The 16,420-nt window shown below is 39.9% G+C and overlaps 1 protein-coding gene and 17 non-coding genes across 22 annotated transcripts in view; 6 read left to right on the forward strand and 12 right to left on the reverse strand.

The window, feature by feature from the left end:
* Nucleotides 1-16,420, reverse strand: part of poglut3 (protein O-glucosyltransferase 3) — a 105,016-nt gene that overhangs the window by 9,386 nt on the left and 79,210 nt on the right. The window lies entirely within an intron of this gene.
* Nucleotides 613-685, reverse strand: trnaa-ugc (transfer RNA alanine (anticodon UGC)). Its single transcript has one exon. It is a non-coding gene; the product is annotated as a tRNA-Ala (tRNA).
* trnas-gcu (transfer RNA serine (anticodon GCU)) lies at nt 788-869 on the forward strand. Its single transcript has one exon. It is a non-coding gene; the product is annotated as a tRNA-Ser (tRNA).
* On the forward strand, nt 2,312-2,393 carry trnas-gcu (transfer RNA serine (anticodon GCU)). Its single transcript has one exon. It is a non-coding gene; the product is annotated as a tRNA-Ser (tRNA).
* trnaa-agc (transfer RNA alanine (anticodon AGC)) lies at nt 2,682-2,754 on the reverse strand. Its single transcript has one exon. It is a non-coding gene; the product is annotated as a tRNA-Ala (tRNA).
* trnaa-ugc (transfer RNA alanine (anticodon UGC)) lies at nt 3,659-3,731 on the reverse strand. The gene has a single exon. It is a non-coding gene; the product is annotated as a tRNA-Ala (tRNA).
* Nucleotides 3,836-3,917, forward strand: trnas-gcu (transfer RNA serine (anticodon GCU)). The gene has a single exon. It is a non-coding gene; the product is annotated as a tRNA-Ser (tRNA).
* On the reverse strand, nt 4,193-4,265 carry trnaa-agc (transfer RNA alanine (anticodon AGC)). The gene has a single exon. It is a non-coding gene; the product is annotated as a tRNA-Ala (tRNA).
* On the reverse strand, nt 5,168-5,240 carry trnaa-ugc (transfer RNA alanine (anticodon UGC)). The gene has a single exon. It is a non-coding gene; the product is annotated as a tRNA-Ala (tRNA).
* Nucleotides 6,869-6,950, forward strand: trnas-gcu (transfer RNA serine (anticodon GCU)). Its single transcript has one exon. It is a non-coding gene; the product is annotated as a tRNA-Ser (tRNA).
* Nucleotides 7,239-7,311, reverse strand: trnaa-agc (transfer RNA alanine (anticodon AGC)). Its single transcript has one exon. It is a non-coding gene; the product is annotated as a tRNA-Ala (tRNA).
* On the reverse strand, nt 8,216-8,288 carry trnaa-ugc (transfer RNA alanine (anticodon UGC)). Its single transcript has one exon. It is a non-coding gene; the product is annotated as a tRNA-Ala (tRNA).
* On the forward strand, nt 8,393-8,474 carry trnas-gcu (transfer RNA serine (anticodon GCU)). The gene has a single exon. It is a non-coding gene; the product is annotated as a tRNA-Ser (tRNA).
* On the reverse strand, nt 8,750-8,822 carry trnaa-agc (transfer RNA alanine (anticodon AGC)). The gene has a single exon. It is a non-coding gene; the product is annotated as a tRNA-Ala (tRNA).
* On the reverse strand, nt 9,725-9,797 carry trnaa-ugc (transfer RNA alanine (anticodon UGC)). Its single transcript has one exon. It is a non-coding gene; the product is annotated as a tRNA-Ala (tRNA).
* On the reverse strand, nt 10,272-10,344 carry trnaa-agc (transfer RNA alanine (anticodon AGC)). The gene has a single exon. It is a non-coding gene; the product is annotated as a tRNA-Ala (tRNA).
* trnaa-ugc (transfer RNA alanine (anticodon UGC)) lies at nt 11,266-11,338 on the reverse strand. The gene has a single exon. It is a non-coding gene; the product is annotated as a tRNA-Ala (tRNA).
* On the forward strand, nt 11,443-11,524 carry trnas-gcu (transfer RNA serine (anticodon GCU)). The gene has a single exon. It is a non-coding gene; the product is annotated as a tRNA-Ser (tRNA).

Below are 16,420 nucleotides of genomic sequence, written 5' to 3' on the forward strand. Positions count from 1 at the left end.
TGTCCTAACCGAAAAAACGGCACCTGTCTGTTAAATACAGTTCACCTTTTGGTTTAGTAACGATACTCAAAGCGTTTCTGCATTCAGACATCATTCATGGCATTTTAGACAAGTAAACACTCACATAGTGAGGAATGTGAGGACCAGGGGTGCTATCTCTCCTGAGGAAAGAATTTACACTCTCCCCAGAATCAATTCCTGAAGTACAGAAAACTTGGTAAGGCAAAGTCTTGGATACATTACAGACTTTTTTAAGCATGGGTGCTAACTTTAACCAAGGTATTGACTCTGGTCAAATCTGCCCACCTTAACAACGATGGGCACTAATTGGGGCAACAGAACTCTTGCAAAACATTGTGTCTTTGAATGTTTTCAGAAAAAAAGAATCATAAAAGCCCCAAAATTGGTAAAGATTAGTCTAGTCACGAGATTAGGGTATAGTTTTTCATCGTACAAAGTCTGCTGGGATAGGCTCAAGCACCCTGCTACCCTGAACAGAAAAAGCAGTGTTAAAAATGAATGAATGATAAATTTCGACCACATATTGAAAGTCAAATTTTCTTAAAAGCCAAGCATGCTAAATCATCCAAGCGACGACAAAAAGGAGTTGATTGGAGAATGTGGGCATCGATCCCACTGCCTCTCACATGCAAAGCGAGCGCTCTACCACTTGAGCTAATTCCCCTCCTGCTGTAGTCTTTGCACAAGAAAATAAGTTATCATATTCTAGGGATTCGAGGGCAATATGTGACTCTCATTGATTCCCACGTACCTCAAAATCATAGGCGATGAGGTGACCGAGAGGTTAAGGTGATGGACTGCTAATCCATTGTGTTCTACACGCATGGGTTCGAATCCCATCCTCATCGTGTGTTTTCTGTAATGTCTCTCTTTGCCAGTTAGCATGGGTGAAGTTTGATCTTCAACATCATAACACACCATTCGAAAAGGACCTACCTACACTTAAGAAGCGTGAGTGGCATTTTTACTTAGGATTTTTTCTCTGCGCCATTGTGCCCACAATACTAAAAATGCATCCACAATGGGCCTATTCATTTCCTGCAAAATGATACTGCCTTCGACCATTTCCAGAAATACAAATTTAAAACAAAAACAGACTTGGTGCTTTGACCAAGGGAACAAAAGTAGGTTCCTCATGGAGAATGTGGGCATCGATCTCACTGCCTCTCACATGCTAAGCGAGCACTCTACCACTTGAGCTAATTCCCCTTCAAATACTATGTGCCCTTCAAACACTATATGCCCTTCTGATCTCTTTGTTGAAGGACGTCAATAAAAACAATGACATTGATCAAATTTCTTCAATGTTACACCAAATATTCAATATCCAGACCTAAATTTCACGAAAACACAGACATGCTTCTAAAGACTTGTCTCTTTCAGTAATAAAGGCACTGTGAAGTTGCAATTGGAAACTGGGGGTAATTTGTCATTCTTCCTTGATCTGTAGGTCTGCTAGAAATTCAATGTGGAGTCCTTAATGTTTGTGGATGTTATGCATTGTCCTAACAGAAAAAACGGCACCTGTCTGTTAAATACAGTTCACCTTTTGGTTTAGTAACGATACTCAAAGCGTTTCTGCATTCAGACATCATCCATGGCATTTTAGACAAGTAAACACTCACATAGTGAGGAATGTGAGGACCAGGGGTGCTATCTCTCCTGAGGAAAGAATTTACACTCTCCCCAGAATCAATTCCTCAAGTACAGAAAACTTGGTAAGGCAAAGTCTTGGATACATTACAGACTTTTTTAAGCATGGGTGCTAACTTTAACCAAGGTATTGACTCTGGTCAAATCTGCCCACCTTAACAACGATGGGCACTAATTGGGGAAACAGAACTCTTGCAAAACATTGTGTCTTTGAATGTTTTCAGAAAAAAAGAATCATAAAAGCCCAAAAATTGGTAAAGATTAGTCTAGTCACGAGATTAGGGTATAGTTTTTCATCGTACAAAGTCTGCTGGGATAGGCTCAAGCACCCTGCTACCCTGAACAGAAAAAGCAGTGTTAAAAATGAATGAATGATAAATTTCGACCACATATTGAAAGTCAAATTTTCTTAAAAGCCAAGCATGCAAAATCATCCAAGCGACGACAAAAAGGAGTTGATTGGAGAATGTGGGCATCAATCCCACTGCCTCTCACATGCAAAGCGAGCGCTCTACCACTTGAGCTAATTCCCCTCCTGCTGTACAGTCTTTGCAGAAGAAAATAAGTTATCATATTCTAGGGATTCGAGGGCAATATGTGACTCTCATTGATTCCCACGTACCTCAAAATCATAGGCGATGAGGTGACCGAGAGGTTAAGGTGATGGACTGCTAATCCATTGTGTTCTACACGCATGGGTTCGAATCTCATCCTCATCGTGTGTTTTCTGTAATGTCTCTCTGTGCCAGTTAGCATGGGTGAAGTTTGATCTTCAACATCATAACACACCATTCGAAAAGGACCTACCTACACTTAAGAAGCGTGAGTGACATTTTTACTTACGATTTTTTCTCTGCGCCATTGTGCCCACAATACTAAAAATGCATCCACAATGGGCCTATTCATTTCCTGCAAAATGATACTGCCTTCGACCATTTCCAGAAATACAAATTTAAAACAAAAACAGACTTGGTGCTTTGACCAAGGGAACAAAAGTAGGTTCCTCATGGAGAATGTGGGCATCGATCCCACTGCCTCTCACATGCTAAGCGAGCGCTCTACCACTTGAGCTAATTCCCCTTCAAACAATATATGCCCTTCAAACACTATATGCCCTTCTGATCTCTTTGTTGAAGGACGTCAATAAAAACAATGACATTGATCAAATTTCTTCAATGTTACACCAAATATTCAATGTCCAGACCTAAATTTCACGAAAACACAGACATGCTTCTAAAGACTTGTCTCTTTCAGTAATAAAGGCACTGTGAAGTTGCAATTGGAAACTGGGGGTAATTTGTCATTCTTCCTTGATCTGCAGGTCTGCTAGAAATTCAATGTGGAGTCCTTAATGTTTGTGGATGTTATGCATTGTCCTAACCGAAAAAACGGCACCTGTCTGTTAAATACAGTTCACCTTTTGGTTTAGTAACGATACTCAAAGCGTTTCTGCATTCAGACATCATTCATGGCATTTTAGACAAGTAAACACTCACATAGTGAGGAATGTGAGGACCAGGGGTGCTATCTCTCCTGAGGAAAGAATTTACACTCTCCCCAGAATCAATTCCTGAAGTACAGAAAACTTGGTAAGGCAAAGTCTTGGATACATTACAGACTTTTTTAAGCATGGGTGCTAACTTTAACCAAGGTATTGACTCTGGTCAAATCTGCCCACCTTAACAACGATGGGCACTAATTGGGGCAACAGAACTCTTGCAAAACATTGTGTCTTTGAATGTTTTCAGAAAAAAAGAATCATAAAAGCCCCAAAATTGGTAAAGATTAGTCTAGTCACGAGATTAGGGTATAGTTTTTCATCGTACAAAGTCTGCTGGGATAGGCTCAAGCACCCTGCTACCCTGAACAGAAAAAGCAGTGTTAAAAATGAATGAATGATAAATTTCGACCACATATTGAAAGTCAAATTTTCTTAAAAGCCAAGCATGCTAAATCATCCAAGCGACGACAAAAAGGAGTTGATTGGAGAATGTGGGCATCGATCCCACTGCCTCTCACATGCAAAGCGAGCGCTCTACCACTTGAGCTAATTCCCCTCCTGCTGTACAGTCTTTGCACGCGAAAATAAGTCATCATATTCTAGGGATTCGAGGGCAATATGTGACTCTCATTGATTCCCACGTACCGCAAGATAATAGGTGATGAGGTGACCGAGAGGTTAAGGTGATGGACTGCTAATCCATTGTGTTCTACACGCATGGGTTCGAAACCCATCCTCATCGTGTGTTTTCTGTAATGTCTCTCTGTGCCAGTTAGCATGGGTGAAGTTTGATCTTCAACATCATAACACACCATTCGAAAAGGACCTACCTACACTTAAGAAGCGTGAGTGGCATTTTTTCTCTGCGCCATTGTGCCCACAATACTAAAAATGCATCCACAATGGGCCTATTCATTTCCTGCAAAATGATACTGCCTTCGACCATTTCCAGAAATACAAATTTAAAACAAAAACAGACTTGGTGCTTTGACCAAGGGAACAAAAGTAGGTTCCTCATGGAGAATGTGGGCATCGATCCCACTGCCTCTCACATGCTAAGCGAGCGCTCTACCACTTGAGCTAATTCCCCTTCAAACAATATATGCCCTTCAAACACTATATGCCCTTCTGATCTCTTTGTTGAAGGACGTCAATAAAAACAATGACATTGATCAAATTTCTTCAATGTTACACCAAATATTCAATGTCCAGACCTAAATTTCACGAAAACACAGACATGCTTCTAAAGACTTGTCTCTTTCAGTAATAAAGGCACTGTGAAGTTGCAATTGGAAACTGGGGGTAATTTGTCATTCTTCCTTGATCTGTGGGTCTGCTCGAAATTCAATGTGGAGTCCTTACTGTTTGTGGATGTTATGCATTGTCCTTACAGAATAAACGGCACCTGTCTGTTAAATACAGTTCACCTTTTGGTTTAGTAATGATACTCAAAGCATTTCTGCATTCAGACATCATCCATGGCATTTTATACAAGTAAACACTCACATAGTGAGGAATGTGAGGACCAGGGGTGCTATCTCTCCTGAGGAAAGAATTTACACTCTCCCCAGAATCAATTCCTCAAGTACAGAAAACTTGGTAAGGCAAAGTCTTGGATACATTACAGACTTTTTTAAGCATGGGTGCTAACTTTAATCAAGGTATTGACTCTGGTCCAATCTGCCCACCTTAACAACGATGGGCACTAATTGGGGCAACAGAACTCTTGCAAAACATTGTGTCTTTGAATGTTTTCAGAAAAAAGAATCATAAAAGCCCAAAAACTGGTAAAGATTAGTTTAGTCACGAGATTAGGGTATAGTTTTTCATCGTACAAAGTCTGCTGGGATAGGCTCAAGCACCCTGTTACCCTGAACAGAAAAAGCAGTGTTAAAAATAAATGAATGATACATTTCGACCACATATTGAAAGTCAAATTTTCTAAAAGCCAAGCATGCTAAATCATCCAAGCGACGACAAAAAGGAGCTGATTGGAGAATGTGGGCATCGATCCCACTGCCTCTCACATGCAAAGCGAGCGCTCTACCACTTGAGCTAATTCCCCTCCTGCTGTACAGTCTTTGCACGAGAAAATAAGTTATCATATTCTAGGGATTCGAGGGCAATATGTGACTCTCATTGATTCCCACGTACCTCAACATAACAGGCTGTGAGGTGACCGAGAGGTTAAGGTGATGGACTGCTAATCCATTGTGTTCTACATGCATGGGTTCGAAACCCATCCTCATCGTGTGTTTTCTCTAATGTCTCTCTGTGCCAGTTAGCATGGGTGAAGTTTGATCTTCAACATCATAACACACCATTAGAAAAGGACCTACCTACACTTAAGAAGCGTGAGTGGCATTTTTACTTAGGATTTTTTCTCTGCGCCATTGTGCCCACAATACTAAAAATGCATCCACAATGGGCCTATTCATTTCCTGCAAAATGATACTGCCTTCGACCATTTCCAGAAATACAAATTTAAAACAAAAACAGACTTGGTGCTTTGACCAAGGGAACAAAAGTAGGTTCCTCATGGAGAATGTGGGCATCGATCTCACTGCCTCTCACATGCTAAGCGAGCACTCTACCACTTGAGCTAATTCCCCTTCAAATACTATGTGCCCTTCAAACACTATATGCCCTTCTGATCTCTTTGTTGAAGGACGTCAATAAAAACAATGACATTGATCAAATTTCTTCAATGTTACACCAAATATTCAATATCCAGACCTAAATTTCACGAAAACACAGACATGCTTCTAAAGACTTGTCTCTTTCAGTAATAAAGGCACTGTGAAGTTGCAATTGGAAACTGGGGGTAATTTGTCATTCTTCCTTGATCTGTAGGTCTGCTAGAAATTCAATGTGGAGTCCTTAATGTTTGTGGATGTTATGCATTGTCCTAACAGAAAAAACGGCACCTGTCTGTTAAATACAGTTCACCTTTTGGTTTAGTAACGATACTCAAAGCGTTTCTGCATTCAGACATCATCCATGGCATTTTAGACAAGTAAACACTCACATAGTGAGGAATGTGAGGACCAGGGGTGCTATCTCTCCTGAGGAAAGAATTTACACTCTCCCCAGAATCAATTCCTCAAGTACAGAAAACTTGGTAAGGCAAAGTCTTGGATACATTACAGACTTTTTTAAGCATGGGTGCTAACTTTAACCAAGGTATTGACTCTGGTCAAATCTGCCCACCTTAACAACGATGGGCACTAATTGGGGAAACAGAACTCTTGCAAAACATTGTGTCTTTGAATGTTTTCAGAAAAAAAGAATCATAAAAGCCCAAAAATTGGTAAAGATTAGTCTAGTCACGAGATTAGGGTATAGTTTTTCATCGTACAAAGTCTGCTGGGATAGGCTCAAGCACCCTGCTACCCTGAACAGAAAAAGCAGTGTTAAAAATGAATGAATGATAAATTTCGACCACATATTGAAAGTCAAATTTTCTTAAAAGCCAAGCATGCAAAATCATCCAAGCGACGACAAAAAGGAGTTGATTGGAGAATGTGGGCATCAATCCCACTGCCTCTCACATGCAAAGCGAGCGCTCTACCACTTGAGCTAATTCCCCTCCTGCTGTACAGTCTTTGCAGAAGAAAATAAGTTATCATATTCTAGGGATTCGAGGGCAATATGTGACTCTCATTGATTCCCACGTACCTCAAAATCATAGGCGATGAGGTGACCGAGAGGTTAAGGTGATGGACTGCTAATCCATTGTGTTCTACACGCATGGGTTCGAATCTCATCCTCATCGTGTGTTTTCTGTAATGTCTCTCTGTGCCAGTTAGCATGGGTGAAGTTTGATCTTCAACATCATAACACACCATTCGAAAAGGACCTACCTACACTTAAGAAGCGTGAGTGACATTTTTACTTACGATTTTTTCTCTGCGCCATTGTGCCCACAATACTAAAAATGCATCCACAATGGGCCTATTCATTTCCTGCAAAATGATACTGCCTTCGACCATTTCCAGAAATACAAATTTAAAACAAAAACAGACTTGGTGCTTTGACCAAGGGAACAAAAGTAGGTTCCTCATGGAGAATGTGGGCATCGATCCCACTGCCTCTCACATGCTAAGCGAGCGCTCTACCACTTGAGCTAATTCCCCTTCAAACAATATATGCCCTTCAAACACTATATGCCCTTCTGATCTCTTTGTTGAAGGACGTCAATAAAAACAATGACATTGATCAAATTTCTTCAATGTTACACCAAATATTCAATGTCCAGACCTAAATTTCACGAAAACACAGACATGCTTCTAAAGACTTGTCTCTTTCAGTAATAAAGGCACTGTGAAGTTGCAATTGGAAACTGGGGGTAATTTGTCATTCTTCCTTGATCTGCAGGTCTGCTAGAAATTCAATGTGGAGTCCTTAATGTTTGTGGATGTTATGCATTGTCCTAACCGAAAAAACGGCACCTGTCTGTTAAATACAGTTCACCTTTTGGTTTAGTAACGATACTCAAAGCGTTTCTGCATTCAGACATCATTCATGGCATTTTAGACAAGTAAACACTCACATAGTGAGGAATGTGAGGACCAGGGGTGCTATCTCTCCTGAGGAAAGAATTTACACTCTCCCCAGAATCAATTCCTGAAGTACAGAAAACTTGGTAAGGCAAAGTCTTGGATACATTACAGACTTTTTTAAGCATGGGTGCTAACTTTAACCAAGGTATTGACTCTGGTCAAATCTGCCCACCTTAACAACGATGGGCACTAATTGGGGCAACAGAACTCTTGCAAAACATTGTGTCTTTGAATGTTTTCAGAAAAAAAGAATCATAAAAGCCCCAAAATTGGTAAAGATTAGTCTAGTCACGAGATTAGGGTATAGTTTTTCATCGTACAAAGTCTGCTGGGATAGGCTCAAGCACCCTGCTACCCTGAACAGAAAAAGCAGTGTTAAAAATGAATGAATGATAAATTTCGACCACATATTGAAAGTCAAATTTTCTTAAAAGCCAAGCATGCTAAATCATCCAAGCGACGACAAAAAGGAGTTGATTGGAGAATGTGGGCATCGATCCCACTGCCTCTCACATGCAAAGCGAGCGCTCTACCACTTGAGCTAATTCCCCTCCTGCTGTACAGTCTTTGCACGCGAAAATAAGTCATCATATTCTAGGGATTCGAGGGCAATATGTGACTCTCATTGATTCCCACGTACCGCAAGATAATAGGTGATGAGGTGACCGAGAGGTTAAGGTGATGGACTGCTAATCCATTGTGTTCTACACGCATGGGTTCGAAACCCATCCTCATCGTGTGTTTTCTGTAATGTCTCTCTGTGCCAGTTAGCATGGGTGAAGTTTGATCTTCAACATCATAACACACCATTCGAAAAGGACCTACCTACACTTAAGAAGCGTGAGTGGCATTTTTTCTCTGCGCCATTGTGCCCACAATACTAAAAATGCATCCACAATGGGCCTATTCATTTCCTGCAAAATGATACTGCCTTCGACCATTTCCAGAAATACAAATTTAAAACAAAAACAGACTTGGTGCTTTGACCAAGGGAACAAAAGTAGGTTCCTCATGGAGAATGTGGGCATCGATCCCACTGCCTCTCACATGCTAAGCGAGCGCTCTACCACTTGAGCTAATTCCCCTTCAAACAATATATGCCCTTCAAACACTATATGCCCTTCTGATCTCTTTGTTGAAGGACGTCAATAAAAACAATGACATTGATCAAATTTCTTCAATGTTACACCAAATATTCAATGTCCAGACCTAAATTTCACGAAAACACAGACATGCTTCTAAAGACTTGTCTCTTTCAGTAATAAAGGCACTGTGAAGTTGCAATTGGAAACTGGGGGTAATTTGTCATTCTTCCTTGATCTGTGGGTCTGCTCGAAATTCAATGTGGAGTCCTTACTGTTTGTGGATGTTATGCATTGTCCTTACAGAATAAACGGCACCTGTCTGTTAAATACAGTTCACCTTTTGGTTTAGTAATGATACTCAAAGCATTTCTGCATTCAGACATCATCCATGGCATTTTATACAAGTAAACACTCACATAGTGAGGAATGTGAGGACCAGGGGTGCTATCTCTCCTGAGGAAAGAATTTACACTCTCCCCAGAATCAATTCCTCAAGTACAGAAAACTTGGTAAGGCAAAGTCTTGGATACATTACAGACTTTTTTAAGCATGGGTGCTAACTTTAATCAAGGTATTGACTCTGGTCCAATCTGCCCACCTTAACAACGATGGGCACTAATTGGGGCAACAGAACTCTTGCAAAACATTGTGTCTTTGAATGTTTTCAGAAAAAAGAATCATAAAAGCCCAAAAACTGGTAAAGATTAGTTTAGTCACGAGATTAGGGTATAGTTTTTCATCGTACAAAGTCTGCTGGGATAGGCTCAAGCACCCTGTTACCCTGAACAGAAAAAGCAGTGTTAAAAATAAATGAATGATACATTTCGACCACATATTGAAAGTCAAATTTTCTAAAAGCCAAGCATGCTAAATCATCCAAGCGACGACAAAAAGGAGCTGATTGGAGAATGTGGGCATCGATCCCACTGCCTCTCACATGCAAAGCGAGCGCTCTACCACTTGAGCTAATTCCCCTCCTGCTGTACAGTCTTTGCACGAGAAAATAAGTTATCATATTCTAGGGATTCGAGGGCAATATGTGACTCTCATTGATTCCCACGTACCTCAACATAACAGGCTGTGAGGTGACCGAGAGGTTAAGGTGATGGACTGCTAATCCATTGTGTTCTACATGCATGGGTTCGAAACCCATCCTCATCGTGTGTTTTCTCTAATGTCTCTCTGTGCCAGTTAGCATGGGTGAAGTTTGATCTTCAACATCATAACACACCATTAGAAAAGGACCTACCTACACTTAAGAAGCGTGAGTGACATTTTTACTTACGATTTTTTCTCTGCGCCATTGTGCCCACAATACTAAAAATGCATCCACAATGGGCCTAATCATTTCCTGCAAAATGATACTGCCTTCGACCATTTCCAGAAATACAAATTTAAAACAAAAACAGACTTGGTGCTTTGACCAAGGGAACAAAAGTTGGTTCCTCATGGAGAATGTGGGCATCGATCCCACTGCCTCTCACATGCTAAGCGAGCGCTCTACCACTTGAGCTAATTCCCCTTCAAACAATATATGCCCTTCAAACAATATATGCCCTTCAAACACTATATGCCCTTCTGATCTCTTTGTTGAAGGACATCAATAAAAACAATGACATTGATCAAATTTCTTCAATGTTACACCAAATATTCAATGTCCAGACCTAAATTTCACGAAAACACAGACATGCTTCTAAAGACTTGTCTCTTTCAGTAATAAAGGCACTGTGAAGTTGCAATTGGAAACTGGGGGTAATTTGTCATTCTTCCTTGATCTGTGGGTCTGCTCGAAATTCAATGTGGAGTCCTTACTGTTTGTGGATGTTATGCATTGTCCTTACAGAATAAACGGCACCTGTCTGTTAAATACAGTTCACCTTTTGGTTTAGTAATGATACTCAAAGCATTTCTGCATTCAGACATCATCCATGGCATTTTATACAAGTAAACACTCACATAGTGAGGAATGTGAGGACCAGGGGTGCTATCTCTCCTGAGGAAAGAATTTACACTCTCCCCAGAATCAATTCCTCAAGTACAGAAAACTTGGTAAGGCAAAGTCTTGGATACATTACAGACTTTTTTAAGCATGGGTGCTAACTTTAATCAAGGTATTGACTCTGGTCCAATCTGCCCACCTTAACAACGATGGGCACTAATTGGGGCAACAGAACTCTTGCAAAACATTGTGTCTTTGAATGTTTTCAGAAAAAAGAATCATAAAAGCCCAAAAACTGGTAAAGATTAGTTTAGTCACGAGATTAGGGTATAGTTTTTCATCGTACAAAGTCTGCTGGGATAGGCTCAAGCACCCTGCTACCCTGAACAGAAAAAGCAGTGTTAAAAATGAATGAATGATACATTTCGACCACATATTGAAAGTCAAATTTTCTTAAAAGCCAAGCATGCTAAATCATCCAAGCGACGACAAAAAGGAGCTGATTGGAGAATGTGGGCATCGATCCCACTGCCTCTCACATGCAAAGCGAGCGCTCTACCACTTGAGCTAATTCCCCTCCTGCTGTACAGTCTTTGCACGAGAAAATAAGTTATCATATTCTAGGGATTCGAGGGCAATATGTGACTCTCATTGATTCCCACGTACCTCAACATAATAGGCTGTGAGGTGACCGAGAGGTTAAGGTGATGGACTGCTAATCCATTGTGTTCTACACGCATGGGTTCGAAACCCATCCTCATCGTGTGTGTTGGGTTAATTCTGGGATGTTACTATATGTTCATTTAGAATTAATGGAATAAAGCTGAAAGGAAGTTTTATTAAGGGGATCATGTGCAAATTTATAATATAGGGGGGAATGTTGGGGTAATCATTATTATAAATGTGTTTGCAATGAATATAGAGCCTTATAATATACATGCTTACTATATTAATCAATATATTTGCTCATCCTAAATGTGTAACTATATCAAACACATATATATATTGTTTAATATAGTTACACATTTAGGATGAGCAAATATATTGATTAATATAGTAAGCATGTATATTATAAGGCTCTATATTCATTGCAAACACATTTATAATAATGATTACCCCAACATTCCCCCCTATATTATAAATTTGCACATGATCCCCTTAATAAAACTTCCTTTCAGCTTTATTCCATTAATTCTAAATGAACATATAGTAACATCCCAGAATTAACCCAACATTCCCCCCTTTTTTATTATATGTTCGTTATTTATTTTATGGCAAATCCAAGAAGAGAGGGATATCTCCGTTGGCTGTTTTAATTTTGCCCGCTTAGGCCCTACTCGTTCGGCAGGTCTGAAAGCAGAAAACAAAATCATTTTCGCCATATTTTTCATCCTCGGCACTACCATGCTCTTGAAATTCACTGTTAGTGTCAGCACGTTTCAGTAGTAGGGGATATAATTCATGCAATTTAGAATTTGTAGGGGCAATCGCAGTGGTTATAAGTCGGCTTATCAAAGATCTTAAGCAGGGAATAATACAACACCCGCATAATGTCAAAATCGTAGCAAAAAGGGCTACGGAAAAATGCAACAGATTTGGCCAAATCCTTATACCTCCCAAAAGACTTATGCCACCAGCTTTCAAGGGCGGATTCTCTGACTCCAGAATGCTCCTTCATATTGCGGTTGAGGGTCTGCAGGCCACTAATGGCCTGGGTGAGGGACCCACCGGGTGACGTGTTGTTCGGTATGAAGGTGCAACATTGATCTCCAAACATTGCACACACGCCCCCTTGCTCCGCAAGCAGCATATCAACTGCTATGCGATCCTGGAACGCCATAAGACTGGTGGCTGCCAATTGTTCCTTTATCGCCACAAATCCCTGTTCAGTATAGTTTCCAAGTTTTTTGGACATTGTAATGCAGGTAATTTATCCAATCAACATTTTTGTTTGGAGTAATTAAAAGAAAAATATACTCCCAACCTGCTGCGATCTGATTAGCCAATTTATACTCATCTGGTAGGCCCCGTGGATGCCAATCGCATCAATGTATGTCGGATCACCCTCTCTCCATGCCGATCGACGCCATCGCGAGGGGCCCGCCATCATACCGGATTTCTGTGCAGCCAATTGTATCTCCTCTACTGTAGATGGAAAAACAGACACTGGTAATAGCAGTGAGACCAAGGCACAAAGTCCTGCTGTCATTTTGGCAGGAGTCGTATAATTTGTTTTGACCCCACCACCACCATAGGTCAGAACGTGGTACCAGGGTGTAGTCGGTTTTAGGATTCGAGCGCACCATGTCTCATTATCGCCTCCAGCTTCAGACCATGCCCTGTAAGGTTTTAAGCAGGTAAAATGATTTAAAAGCTTACATTTTGTTGAAAAGTTAGGCTTGTCCTTTGCTGCTCTTGTAACTGGGTAGACATTATTCCATTTTTCACAATTGGGGCTTATATTTTCATTTGTCTTATCTCCATTACACAATCAGGAGTAATTTGCGCGGGTACTGCTCGTAAGAGAGGGCGGGGCCCCATACATGTTATGCAGGTTTGATTTATAGTAATAGCTGCATTTTCCATCAACAATAACCAATTTTTCTTACCGCCTCCCGTTTGGGAACTCCCCGTTGCAGAAATGAATTCTCTGGTCATTTCAGATTTTAATTTTACTATGGCGGATCAGTCTGAATAATGATTTGTAATGCCCCCACCGTATGGTTTAATTTTATCGAAGGCCTGATGGTTTTTTGCACACGGGTGTGTCATCCAAGCTTGCCAATCTAGACCAGTTTCTGCAACAAGGTTTCCCCAATCTGTTTTAGGACTGTTATGTACCACACATATTCTATAAAATCCATGTGTATCCTTTGAAATGGATATGTAGTTTTTGTAGCTTGACATAAGGGGGAATCGCCCGTGTTTTGGCCATATATCCGCATATAGATTGAATATATATAACCTCCCTTTTTTGAGGCATGAAATTTACCATGACTCAAAATGGCAGCCCTCCCAGATAAGTCTTTTGTTTTTGTTTAGTCCCCCAGGTTCCCAAAATTTCCCATTGCAGAAATCAAAAAAATTTCATTTGGCGAAATTCTTTTCTTTTTGTTTCTGTCCTACTCTGCCACCGCCGTCCTTGAAAGGCTTATCAGCGATTTCAGAAATATTCCACCTTGATATTAGAATATTGATATATCTTGGTGGCCAGCCAATTAAAACACAAAAGACAGACACTCATCCACGCTCGCACTCATAATCAAGGAATTTGCTTTGAGTGCTCCCCCAATCATCCACAATTTTGGTTTGTTGGAGTACAACTGGAGTACCCAGAGAAAACCTACGAATTCTTGAGGACACCAGGAATACTCCACACTCCGGAAGGTCTGGATCCACTCCGCATTAGTAGATCCTCGAACCGCAAAATTGATGCCTGAAGAAACTAGATAATTAATGTATTAGATTCACATGCCACATATCGCCGATAATGTAATAACGGAAAAGTTGTGACACATTGAAACACACACACACCCCCTTTTTGTATTTTAACCGTTTGTAAAAGACTTTATCTCATTGTTCTGCATTAAGTTACCCCCCTTTCCATGTTATCGAATTTTGCCCATTCTAGTCAACCCATCTACTTAAAGCATTTCTCCAAGGTTGATATTTTATAATTTGGAGATGTTATTTTTAAAACATAGACATTATTTCATCACTTGTTTCACACCATGAAAGGCCCCACCTGAATTTAGATTTTATTTTTTATTTTTTTTTTTTTTTTGTAGATATTCCCCTATATCTAAGCTTGTTATTGCCAATCGTTATCACCGTAACATTCAGGTGTATTAACCCCATAATCGCAATGCAGTAAGTTTTGGCTAAATTCTTAATTTGTATGCCCCTAAAGCAATAGGCAGTAAAGTCCCAATAGTAATCAATATGACCTATACCACAGCATTTTCCCCTTCAGGTCAAACAAGGAACGCGTTTTGTGCACCTAAAGGCGCTCCATGTTTCTTCTAGGGAAACTATGCCTATCCTTAACCAATTATCTTATCTACCCCAGCCAGGTTCAATTTACCTAATAATTTGGACGAATGCCACGAAATTTCTCATGCCATTTCTGCATTGTTAAATTCATGTCTGATCTCTTTAACAACCAAATAACTCTTAGTACCTAAAAAAATAATTTGTAAATCACCCCATACTATGTTTACTTAAGATAAGAGCCATTTATTATAGCTCTCCGTTACCACAAGGAAAATCTACAATAATTAAATTAGAGAAATCAACCTTTTACTAGGCATTTCCTAATTACAATTTTTTTCAATGCTTAATAAAGGACCCACAAATTGTAACCAATATGCCATAATATTGTAAAAAAAACAAAAACAAAATTCCATTCATTTTTCTTTAAACCAGCCAATCACCTATATTGAAGTATTTTGAACAAACCAACCATTCAAAAACTGTAATAATATCGTTTTATCCTCCAAAACTAGCTCTCTTCAATCAAGAGCCCTTTGAACTTCACAAGACAAAAAAAATAAAATAATAATAATAGTATTTATTCCCAATTCCAAAGCTTTTACCAAATCAATCTTTGCCAAACAGATTTTCTATCACCTCGAAAACTATTTCTTATTAAATCCCAAAAATAAATGCGAAGATAATTGCGGAACCATGCATCCCTTGCAGACCATGATTGTTCTTATTCTGAAATGTTTAAACGGAAGCGCGCCCTTAGCCGCTGACTGTGACCTTCACGCTCGCTGCAGAAGCAGCTTATCAATGTTGACATTCCTAAGCGACCTCTTTTTCTTTCTGCGCACAATGTTTCACCTCCTGTGTACAATTACAACGCACAATATGCTGCAAGCACAACTATATCATAGCAAAACCCATTTCTGCCCTCAAGTTTGCTTCAGCGCCTTCAAGGCCAATAATTGTAATATTCTCCACGGAAGGGGTCCCCCAAAATTTTTAGTCGCTTGTGCGGTCCGCGCGCATACTGTATTATAATGTCCAACACCATCAAATCAGCCGCACCAAAACAGAGCGCTTCCCCCCAATCAACACATTATTTGGCAAGTTTAGAGTATGACAAAAAACGCAGTTTTGGCAACCCCGCTAAACATTTAATTTGCTGTTTTGTATTTCTGTTAACCAAAATATTCCCGCTGACAGGATAAAACCAAGATAATCCGCAATAAGCCATTTCATTCCATTAAATTGACAGTACATTTAGGTACTATTAACAAAGTATGCCTAGGACTTGGAAATAACCATTTTAATTGCCGTTTTACAACTTTCAGCATCATACAAAAAAAATTCCAATTGAATTCATTCACAAAGAATGTGATCTCTGGTTTAAAATTTAGCTCAACATCCTCATTCAAATCATTTTGAGCAGGCCCGTCTTGTTTTTAGAATAAAACAGCCCATCGCCTCGCTCCTATCAACCAGCCGAGGACCGCTATCATTTACAAAACAGCACGTTTTGCCTTTCCCCGCCTCGTCATCAAAAACAATAATTAGTATCTGTGGAACAAGCCGTATCGCTTGTGTCTCCCTTCACATATTATATATAGATTACTTCTATGCTTAGTGCGTATTTTATCCCGCAGGTTTTAATATTTCATGCATATTTAAGCTG

This window comes from Stigmatopora argus, chromosome 3 (assembly GCF_051989625.1).
Source record: "Stigmatopora argus isolate UIUO_Sarg chromosome 3, RoL_Sarg_1.0, whole genome shotgun sequence".
NCBI lineage: Eukaryota > Metazoa > Chordata > Actinopteri > Syngnathiformes > Syngnathidae > Stigmatopora > Stigmatopora argus.